The sequence below is a fragment of the Narcine bancroftii genome, chromosome 9 (assembly GCF_036971445.1).
Source record: "Narcine bancroftii isolate sNarBan1 chromosome 9, sNarBan1.hap1, whole genome shotgun sequence".
Classification (NCBI taxonomy): Eukaryota; Metazoa; Chordata; class Chondrichthyes; order Torpediniformes; family Narcinidae; genus Narcine; species Narcine bancroftii.
The window spans coordinates 32,789,779-32,800,517 of NC_091477.1; positions in this window are offsets into that span (position 1 = coordinate 32,789,779).

Sequence of the window (10,739 nt, forward strand, 5' to 3'; positions counted from 1 at the left end):
TTGCTCTGAATGCCCACTCACTGTGTGTAATACAAAAGGGACTTAAATACAATACAGACTAATCAAAGTTTTCCATATTTGGAATTGCATTTCATTTCCTGAGACAGCATTCTTCAGCAGGTCACGGTATTCCATTCAAGCAGTCCTATCAGCAGATGTTACAATAAGGAATTTACGGAATTTAGCCCTTATCTTAAGTGTTCAAGTCAGGTTCTAGCTATTTCCCTTAGAAGGAGTTATCTTTCCCATTTTTAGACAGCTATTTCGTTCCATCATTTTCTTTAAAACATTCTACAGCTACTTTAGCCCAGCACAGATGAGTACCAGCTTATCCAAACTCAAAAACAACTACTTGCATCTTGTCATATAAAATAATCCTTTGGATGTTAACTTCATCACCATTTTGAGTGCCATCACAACTATCCTTAGAAGTGTTTTCAGATCCAAATCATAAACAATTGTTTTCTTATCACTTTGGGTTATTTTGCCATTTAGTCCTATTTTTTAATCTCTTTGTTGAATCCTTCACCGATAAGAAGTTTCCATCCCATTGGTCCCAACACTTATGTATCAACCACCCCCGCACCCCCCCCCTCTAGACCAGGGGTGTCAAACTCAAATTCACAGAGGGCCAAAATTAAAAACTTGGATTAAGTCGTGGGCCAAACTAAATATTTATTGAAAATTTTCAACAACATCTGCATGTTTTCTCTTCTTTCAACATATGTAATGTTAAACTTTTTCTTATTAAAATAAATGTTTAATAATAGTTTTGGTTAAACTCTTTCCAGAAGAAGCATTAACAAATGAGAAATAAAATATTCAATAAATAATATTTCTCTATAGCCTTTAAGCTCCTTTTAAATGCGTTTTTTTTCCACAAGCCAACAAGTCAAAAAAATAACAACTTGCTTCAATGACAAACAGGTTTGTCTTTTAAAATGATGAACATATAGTCTGCCTCCCACTTGTCTTGAAAGGTCTTTTCTGTCTTTGGTTTGGCCATTTTTCGTAAGGGGTTTATTACGTGTGAGTTGGGCGACAGGTCACAGATGCTAATGAAAGTAAAGAGAGGAGGTGGGGGCGATTAGTGGGGTGACGGGCCGGCGCCAATTCATTTGCAAAGCATTCTGGGATTTGCAGTATTAGCTGTGCATGCGCTATACTGGCGCGGCGGCCAGCGGGCCAGCTCTAATACATATTTGATATGATCTTGCGGGCCAAATATAATTATATCACGGGCCAAATTTGGCCCGCGGGCCTGAGTTTGACATGTGTGCTCTAGACTATCCAGTAACTTAAGTCCCTCTTCCCTTGAATTAGTCCATTAAATCCCTTCCACGTCTTCCACACCTTTCTCAAAATGTGGTGCTTGGAAAAATAAATTGTTAAATAGTTGAAACTAAACAGAATTTCTTAAACAGACATTCTAGACTTAGGTTAACAGTAAACTATGTTTTAAGGTCTTGAATAAATGCTAGTTGCAATTGTGAAAATACAATATGGAGATGCTGTTAGCATAAATATATGAATTGTATGGGTAGAGTCAAATAGGAAAGTTAGCAGAAGCTGCAATTGTAGTGGAATACACAAAAGTGTTGGCAAATCAGCATCTGTGGGGAGTAACCAATGTTTCTGGCCTGAGCCTTTCGTCAAGGTTGGAGCAAAATGCAGGAAAGCACCTGATTAGAAAGGTGAGGAGAGAGGGAGGAAGACTGGCATATAGGTGGATATAGGTGGGAGGACAGGAGAAAATTTTGGAAGGTGATGGGGGAGAGGCTAGCTCTCTGAATGGAGAGGGAAGGGGTGGTGAGCTAGAGGAAAGGAGACAGAGTCGGGGGAGGAGTTTAATAGAAACTGGAGGTTGATGCTCATGCTGTCTGGTTCAGTGTCACATGGAGAATATTGGGTGTTGTTCCTCCAATTTTCAGGTATCCATAGTTTGGCAGTGCACGAGGCCATGGATAGACCTGTCAATGTGGATAAGCATGTGTGGAATTAAAATGGTTATTGCAGAGTGAATATGCTCAACGCAACAATCTCTCAGTGTGCATCCTGTCTCTCCGACAGAGAGGAGGCCACAAAGGGAGCACCAGCTGCTGCAGATGATCCCTGCAGCTTCAGAAGTCAAGTCTTGCTGGACTGCCTCCAGCACCAATACATCCTTCCTCCAGTACGGTGACAGACCAGAACTGCATGCAGTACTCCAGATGCGGCCCTGTACAGTTGCAGAATTTACTCGGTTCTTAAATTCATCCCTCTAGCAATGAAGGCTAACATACTATTTGCATTCTTGATAGCTTGCTGGACCTGCAAATCAACCTTTTGTGATTCATGCGCAAGCACTCCCAAGTCCTTCAGCAGAGCAGCATACTGCAGTTGCTTGCCATTTAAATTGTTTTTCCATCCAAAGTGGAGAGCCTCACATTTACCAACATTGTACTCCATCTTCCACTTACTTATCCTACCTATATCTCTCTGCAGACTCTCCGTATCCTCTGCACAATTTGCTTTTCCACTCAATTTAGTGAAATCAACAAACTTACATACTCAGAATTAGAATTTGTCACAAACAGTCACGAAATTCATTATTTTGTGACAGCATCATAGTGTAAACATTCATATAAACCACCTCACAACGATATAAAAAATAGTGCACAAAAAGTAAGGCAGCATCTTTGATTCATTGATTATTCAGGGATCTGATGGCAGCAGGTAAGAAGCTGTCCTTGTGCCACTGAGTGCTTGTCTTCAGGCTCCTGTACCTTTTTCCCCGATAGTAGCAGAGTTAAGATAGCATGGCCTGGGTGGTGGGGTCCTTGAGGATAGTCACTGCATCTTGTAGATGTCCTCGATGGAGTGAAGTCTGGTGCCTGTGATGTCGCAGGCCAAGTTAACAACCATATGGAGTTTTTTTTTCTTGTCCTGAGCATTGGCCCCTCCATACCAGACAGTGATACAACCAGCCAGAATGCTCGCCACGGCACACCTGTAGAAATGTTTTAAGTCTTTGGTGCCATACCGAATCTCCTCAAGCACCTCATCTGTGGGGAGTATAGCCACTGGCAAGACTTTTTCATGATTGTATTGACATGGAGGCTCCAGGACAGACCTTCGGAGAAGTTGACACCCAAGAATGTGTAGTTCTTGAACCTATCCACAATTGAGCCCTCGATGAGGACTGGGTCGTGTTCGCCTGACTTCCTTCTAAAGTCGACAATCGTCTCCTTGGTATTGCTAATGTTGTGCGCAAGGTTGTTGGCATGAAATCACTCACCAAGCTGATCTATCTCCCTCCTGTATGCTTCATCCTTGTAGATAGCGTTAGAATTGTGCCTGGCCACACAGTCATGGGTGTACAATGAGTAGAGCAGTGGGTTAAGCATGCATCCTTGAGGTGCACCTGTGTTGATTGTCAGAGAGGAGGAGAAGTTTCCAATTGGTACTGTCTGGTCTTCCAGTGAAGAAGTCAAGGATCCAGTTGCAGAGTTGTAGTCGATGAAGACCAGTCCTATGTATGAGTTGCTGTTTTTGAGAAGATCCAGAACTGAGTGGAAAACCAGTGATATTGCATGCTGTGGAGCGATTGTGACGATAGGCAAATTGCAGTGGGTCCAGACTTTTGCTTAGGTATGTGTTAATCCTGGCCATGACCAGCCTTTCAAAGCATTTCATCACAGTTGATGTTAGTGTTACTGGGTGCTAGACATTAAGGTAGCTCACACTACTCTTTTTGGGTTCTGGAAAGATTGATGTCCTTTTGAAGCAGATGGGAACCACTGATTGCAGCAATGAGAAGTTGAAAATGTTCATGAACATTCCAGCTAGTTGGTTGGCACAGATTTTCAGTGCACTGTCAGGGCCTTGCGAGGGTTCACCTTCTTGAATGTTGTTCTGATGTCATTCTCAGATAGATATCAGAAGGTCCTCAGCCTTTGCAGGAATTCTAGTAGGTACTGTTGGGTTCTCCTTCTCAAAGTGGGCATAGGTATTAGGTTCATCAGGTAATGAAGCATCACAGCCATCTAAGGTGTTCACCCTTGCTTTGTAGGCTGTAATGGCCTTCACTCCTTGCCATAACTGGCATCTATCTGTCTCTAGCATCCCCTGGAATTGCCACTTTACTTCAGAGATGGCCTTCCACAGGTCATACCTGGACTTCTTGTAGAGATCTAAATCCCCAGCCTTAAACACCCTTGTTCTCTCCCTCAGAAGGTTGCAAATCCTCTGATTCATCCAAGGCTTCTGGTTGGGGAACACCCAGGACGTGCGGATGGGCACACACTCATCCACACAGGTCTTGATGAAGATGGTTACACCTGTTGCGTATTCATTCAAGTCTATGGATGAGTTCTTGAATATGGTCTAGTCCACTGATGCAAAGAGTCCTGCAGACACTTGACTGCCTCCCTTGACCATACTTACACCGTCTTCACTACTGGTGCTGTGGTCCTCAGTCTCTGTTTGTACGTTGGGAGTAGATTTATAGCCAGATGATCAGATTTGCCGAAGTGTGGTTGTGGTATGGTTCGGTAGGCGTTCTTCATGGTGGTGTAGCAGTGGTCGAGTGTGTTGGCTCCCCAGTCTTGCATGTGTTTTGATCGTAGTTTGTCAAGAGACTTCTATACTTTGTCACCTCTTCTAGATCATTAATGTATATCGTGAACAGTTATGGGGCCCCACTCACCACTGACTGCCAAACAGAAATACACCCCTGTATCCTGATTGTCCTCTTTCAGTTGGTTAAGCAATCCTCTATCTATGCTAATACATCACTCCCAACACGCCTGACCTGTGTTCCACTCTGTAAATGGCTATATGGCTATACATCCTTCTGTACATCTTTTCCACAGTACCTTATTGAACGCCTTCTGGAAAATCAAGTAAATAATGTCCATCAGTTCCCCTCTATCTACTGCACTCATTATATCCTCAAGGAACTCCAGCAAGTTTGTGAAACAGGATCTGCCTTTGCTAAGTTCATGCTGTGCATTTGCCTGATGGATCCATTTGCACCAGATGTCTCACTATTTATTCTTTAATGATAGTTTCAAACATTTTCCTAACTAACTGGCCTATAGTTACACTGGACAATAAATTTTTTTCCCCAAAAGACTTCCTTCCTGACAAAAAAATGGGGATTATGATAGATTCAAACTGAACACAAAGATAATTTCAGATTTGCTGTATCACATAGGAAATTGGAAAAACATTAAATTAACTTTTATTGAATTTAGCAGTGATCATTGGGGGAAATCAGAGGTGGAGAGGGTGAACAAATTTAAGTTCTTGGGAGTCATTATCTTTGAGAATCTTTCCTGGACCCCACATACTAATGGCATTGTGAAGAAAGCTCATCAGTGCCTCTACTTCCTCAGGAGTTTGTGAAGGTTTGGTTATGACATCAGAAACCCTGGCAAATACCCTGGCATTATGGTCTCTACAGGGATCCACACTACCCAGCACATGCTCTGTTCTCACTGCTACTATCAAGAAAGAGGTGCAGGTGCCACAAGACTCGCTCCACCAAGGACTCTTACTTTTGCACCTTATTGATTTTTTTCCCTCTTTGTATTGCATATTTTGTTTACATTTGTTTATATGTGAAAGTTAAACAGTTTTATGCGCTCCATTAAGTGGTAATTCTGTCTTGCTCGTGGGGAAAAAAAGTTCTCAGGGTTGTATATGATGTCATGTATGTACTCTTGACAATAAATTGGAATCTGATGTATACACATCATGATGCTGACATAAGGTTGACTGTACATGTTGCACAAATATGAAGATCCCAGGTTTGTCTTGATTACTAATTTTCCAACTGAAGTAGAGCACATACATAGGCTTTCTTAATGAGTGGATTCATGCTGTGTCTTTGTGCCTGAAGCTATACTCACCACAGATGTAACAGAATATATCACAGCTGTTGCGACATTGACAAGACACTTCTGCTGTGCTGAATCTTCCTGTAGACAATAAATGCTATTAAGCACACTCAGTATGCTATTGCCTGAAGAACATGTTCATCAACATGCCCATTCAATCTATATGAATGTAATGAACATCATCTATATATGCGAGTTGCTTTTATAGCCTGTCTGCAAGTATCCTGACTAAGTATGCCCAAGACAATATTTATTTAGCACCTACACTGAGTGCATGCCCAGGCATGCAATGGACTAACCAAAACATCTTGTTGTGTGGGCAATATATGGGTAGACATATGACAGGAAATCACAAAAATAGGTTATATCTTAAAAAAACTGTACATGACATTTTGGATAGGAAAGAAATCAGACAAAATTAACAAGCTCTTTATAAAAACAAGGGGTAAATTCTATATTAATTAAAGATATGATCCAATGATAAAGCATAATTAAACTCATATTTAACTAGTTAAATAAAAAATACTCTAATCTAACCCCTCCCTTTAACCAAGGTTAACTTGTAGGGATGTAAAGATATGGGTCGAATAGTATCCTTTGGACATTAGACAAGAGCGTCTCTGGAGCATCCAGACTTCTTAACTCTTGCAATTATGATAATAATCTATAAATGTGCCCCACATTTTGTAAAATTAAAACTTTTATCATTAATGTTGTATCTTATTTTCTCCAAGCTTAAATGGCACACATCATCTTTTCATTTCATTAAAGTGGCTCGTCTGGTTATCAATGAGGTAAAAGCTAAAATTCTCTCTTGGGTTGAAGTCAATAATCTATTCTCTGAGAAAAACCAAAGCAATGAGAGGGCATGGTTCTAATTTACCATTATCTTTAGAATTATTGATAAAATTTGGAAATACATCTTTTCTAAATTGGGGCATTCGCAGAACATATGAATCAATGAAGCTTCAAAGATTTTATACTTACCCATAATGGATCGACATCAACATAAAAGCGAGATGATTCGAATTTGGACATGTATGTATTCTATGCACCACCTTAAATTGCAACAATGTCATGCACAAAATGAGGAATCATTAATCAAGAGTGGAAAATGATATACAGGTAGTTCTCAACTTATGACTGTAATTGGGACCGAAGGATTGGTCATTACTCTGATTGGTCGTAAATCTGATTCGCATGTCTTAATTAGGTATTAAAACAAATTTTCAAAAAAATTCAACAAATGGACCTTTAATGAAAAATCTAAGCGTATGCAGTTTTTTAAAAAAAAAAAATTTGGTCGTATATGCAGGTGGATGTAACTCAACGTGGGTCACAATTTAAGGACTACCTGCAGTCAAACAATCATTCTTAATCCCAGCTATTGAGGCCGTTTTAAAACCTAATATTATAAATAATTTATATTAATCCATGCTGGAAGAACTGCAAATCAAAAAGTAAATCAAGAACTTTTTTTGGCTATAATAGTTTTTCTCTTGCCAGTCCTATGATAGATACAACAATCATCTTTTCCAACCTTCTTTGTTAGATTCAAGTATTTAGGAATGGTATAGATTAGGAATCAAAAGCTACAATGATTTTTTAATTCAAAATAATTTTGCTTCTTTTGAACAATTGAAAGCCAATGTTAAACTTCCAAATGTATTGTTTTTTAGATATATACAAGTTAGGCATTTCTGATTTTCCTCAAATTTTGGGGGAAAAAATTCTTGATAGGAATATTTTATGGTGATCTTTGTGATCAGAAGCCTAAAATGCATCCAAAAGCAAAATGTTCCTTGTCCAGTGTGCCCTGCCTTTTGCCTATATCCTTTTTTGCAGTGTTGTGACAGTTGCTTTATTTAATCTGCTGGGACCTGCCTTGAGGCCAGAGTAGAAGCCTCTACTAGAATTTTTCTTTCATTACTCTAGGATGCATTCCATCAGGACCAGCAGAGTTACCTATCTTTAAGCTCACAAGTTTGCTCATTAGTGATAGCTATTGTATCCATGCCCTTACCTCCCATTGCATCCGTAACCTCGGTCTTTTGCATGGCAGATGTATCATCCATCATGAAGACAGACACAAAATAGTCATTTAAAACCTCAGAAATTTCTTCATTCCCAATATTTATTTTCCCTTCTCATCCTGTATTTTGCCACCCTTTTCCACTTCAGCACAAAATTTAAAAATTATGTATTTTTTTTTCATAATCTATGATCCCATTCTTTATTCTTTCATTCATACCTGATTCACTCTTACCCAAGTCACAAACAAAATCAAACAACTTTTTGTCATAAAACCTTTTCCATAAACCAGTCAGCTATTTTCAAATGCATCCAGAATAGTGGGCTTTTCTAAAAGCCCAGTCTGGAAGCCTCCATAGCTAACCCCACTTAATTGCCTTGAAAAATTTGAATGAATAAAAAGGGTCTAGTTCAAAGATATCCTGATTTTGTTTGTTCAGGAATAAAGCTTACATTTATTGTCAGAGTTCATACACATCACATACAACCCTGAGATTCATTTTCCTGCAGACCAGGAAGAATGTATATTTAAATATAGCACAAAAACTATACTCAAGAAAAGATGTGTTGCTAAAATAGAGTAATGTAAATAAAGAAGTGCAAACTGATTGTGTAATACATAAAATAAATATTCAATAATAAATTATGTGCAAAGTAAGTGTCCTTAAAATGAGTCAGTTTATTGTCTTAAGAGTCTGATGGTGGAGGGGAAGCGATTGTTCCTGAACCTGGTGGTACATGTCCTGTGGCACCTATCTGTTCACAGCAGTGAGAAAAGAGCATATCCTGGATGGTGGGGATCATTAATGTCTGTTGCTGCTCTCTAATGGCAGTATTCCATGTAATTTTTCTCATAAGTGGGGAGATTTGCCTGTGATATATTGGGTTGTCTGATGAGAGGTATCAGTGGCCCCACACCAGGCAGTGCAGCCATTTAGCACACATTCCACTACACATCTGTAAAAGTTTTTGATACCAAACCTCCGCAAACTCCTGAGAAAGTAGAGCTGCTGACGTACTTTTTACATGTGTTGGACCCAGGAATGGTGACTCCCAGAAATTTAAATTTGCTCACCCTCTCCTTCTCTGATCCCCCAATATTCACTGGATCATACACCTCCATTATTTTTCCCTCCAAATGTCCATAATCAGCTCTTTGGTTTTGGGAACATTAAGTGTAAGATTGATCGTTAGTACACCAGTCAGCCAAGTTTTCAATCTCCCTCCTGTAAGCTGACTCATTGCCCCCTTTTTATACAGCCCACTACCGTGGTATCATCAGCGAATTTGTAGATGGTGTTGTTGTCATACCGAGCCATGCAGTTGAAGGCGTAAAGTGAGTAAAGCAGGGGGCTAAGAACTCAAACTTGTGGTTTTCCAGTACTGATGGAAATTGTACTGATTTTCCAGCTTGGTTCAATATTATCTCTTATTTGTCTGGGTTAAGCGCACAGAAGAGACAAGAAAATAGAAAAAATCAGACAAATGCCAGAACAGAGCTTGTACACTGTGCTTATATGATATGAAATAGAGTGGTTTGAAGGCATATGCAAAATTATAACTGGATGCAAATGTAAGTGCAGATAGTTTCTGCTTAGAATAACACAGCTGAAAAAAAAGGTTAGAATTCAAACTCAGTGTTTGATGAATTACTGAATGACACATGGCACTGGGAATTAATAAATTGAGGTTGTGATTAAATGGATAGTGACTGATGCAGGAAATAAATTGGGTGATGGACAGAAACCAGTAGTGAACAGTTCTATGAAGGAAAGGGATCACTGATCATTGTGAAAGCATTCCTCTTTATTCCTAAAAAAAAAGACCTGGCCCTGGTTATGTCGAAAGGCACAACTTCATAAATAACAAATGAAATAAAATTTTGAGGTGTTGTAAATAGAGAGAAGACTTTAAGCAATTGGTCAGATTGAACAGAAAATTATTTGGTACAAAAAATGAAATGAAGAGTGATAAAAGGTAGCACGCTTTAAAGAACAACTTTTAGGAGAATGCAGGGAAGATGCTGTGAAGGGGGGGGGGGGGGAATTGTTGAGATTACTTCCACGTGATAATAGTTAGGCATTCCTCGGCACAAGCCTAGGAATGGGAGTCATTTGTCCTGTGTTTGCTTATACATTGATCAGGCATTGCACTATTTGTTTCAACCCACATCACAGTATCCTTCATTTTAAGATCTATTGTCCCTCCAGCACATGCAAGCTTGTTTGCACTTTCAGAGGGAGATGTATTGAGTGGATGCAAAGTTTTAGTTTAATTTGAACACAAGCCAAAGGGTCTGTTCCTGTGCTATATTCCATCAAGTCATCTCTAGGCTTACTTCAGGGAAAAAACCCATCTTATTCAGTCTCCCCTTTTAACTCAACCCAGTCAACATCCTTATCATTTTTTTCTGTACCCTGTCTACCTCTACCTTAATTTAACTTCTCTTTAAATCCTACCCATCTGTGAAGGGAATCTTGAAGTTAGTGTCTCTCTGACTGGGCTCAGGGCTCTTGCTTGACAAATTTTATCTGAAATGGAAGTGTTCCAGCACAAAGACAACACAAGTATTCTAACATTTCTGAACAAGAATGATTAGATCATGGAGATGTGAGAGACTGGTTTTGTCTAAATAAGTTCAGTGAATCATACATTTTATAACCATAACGTAATTATGCAAGGTCAAGCGTTTTGTTAACATTGCAGTATATGAAATTTGAACGCAATATTGGCAGCACATAATAAGTCGACAACTCTGGCAATGTGAATCGACTTAATCAAACTCAAATCATTTTTAAATTACAAATCACTCACACATTCCTCAAA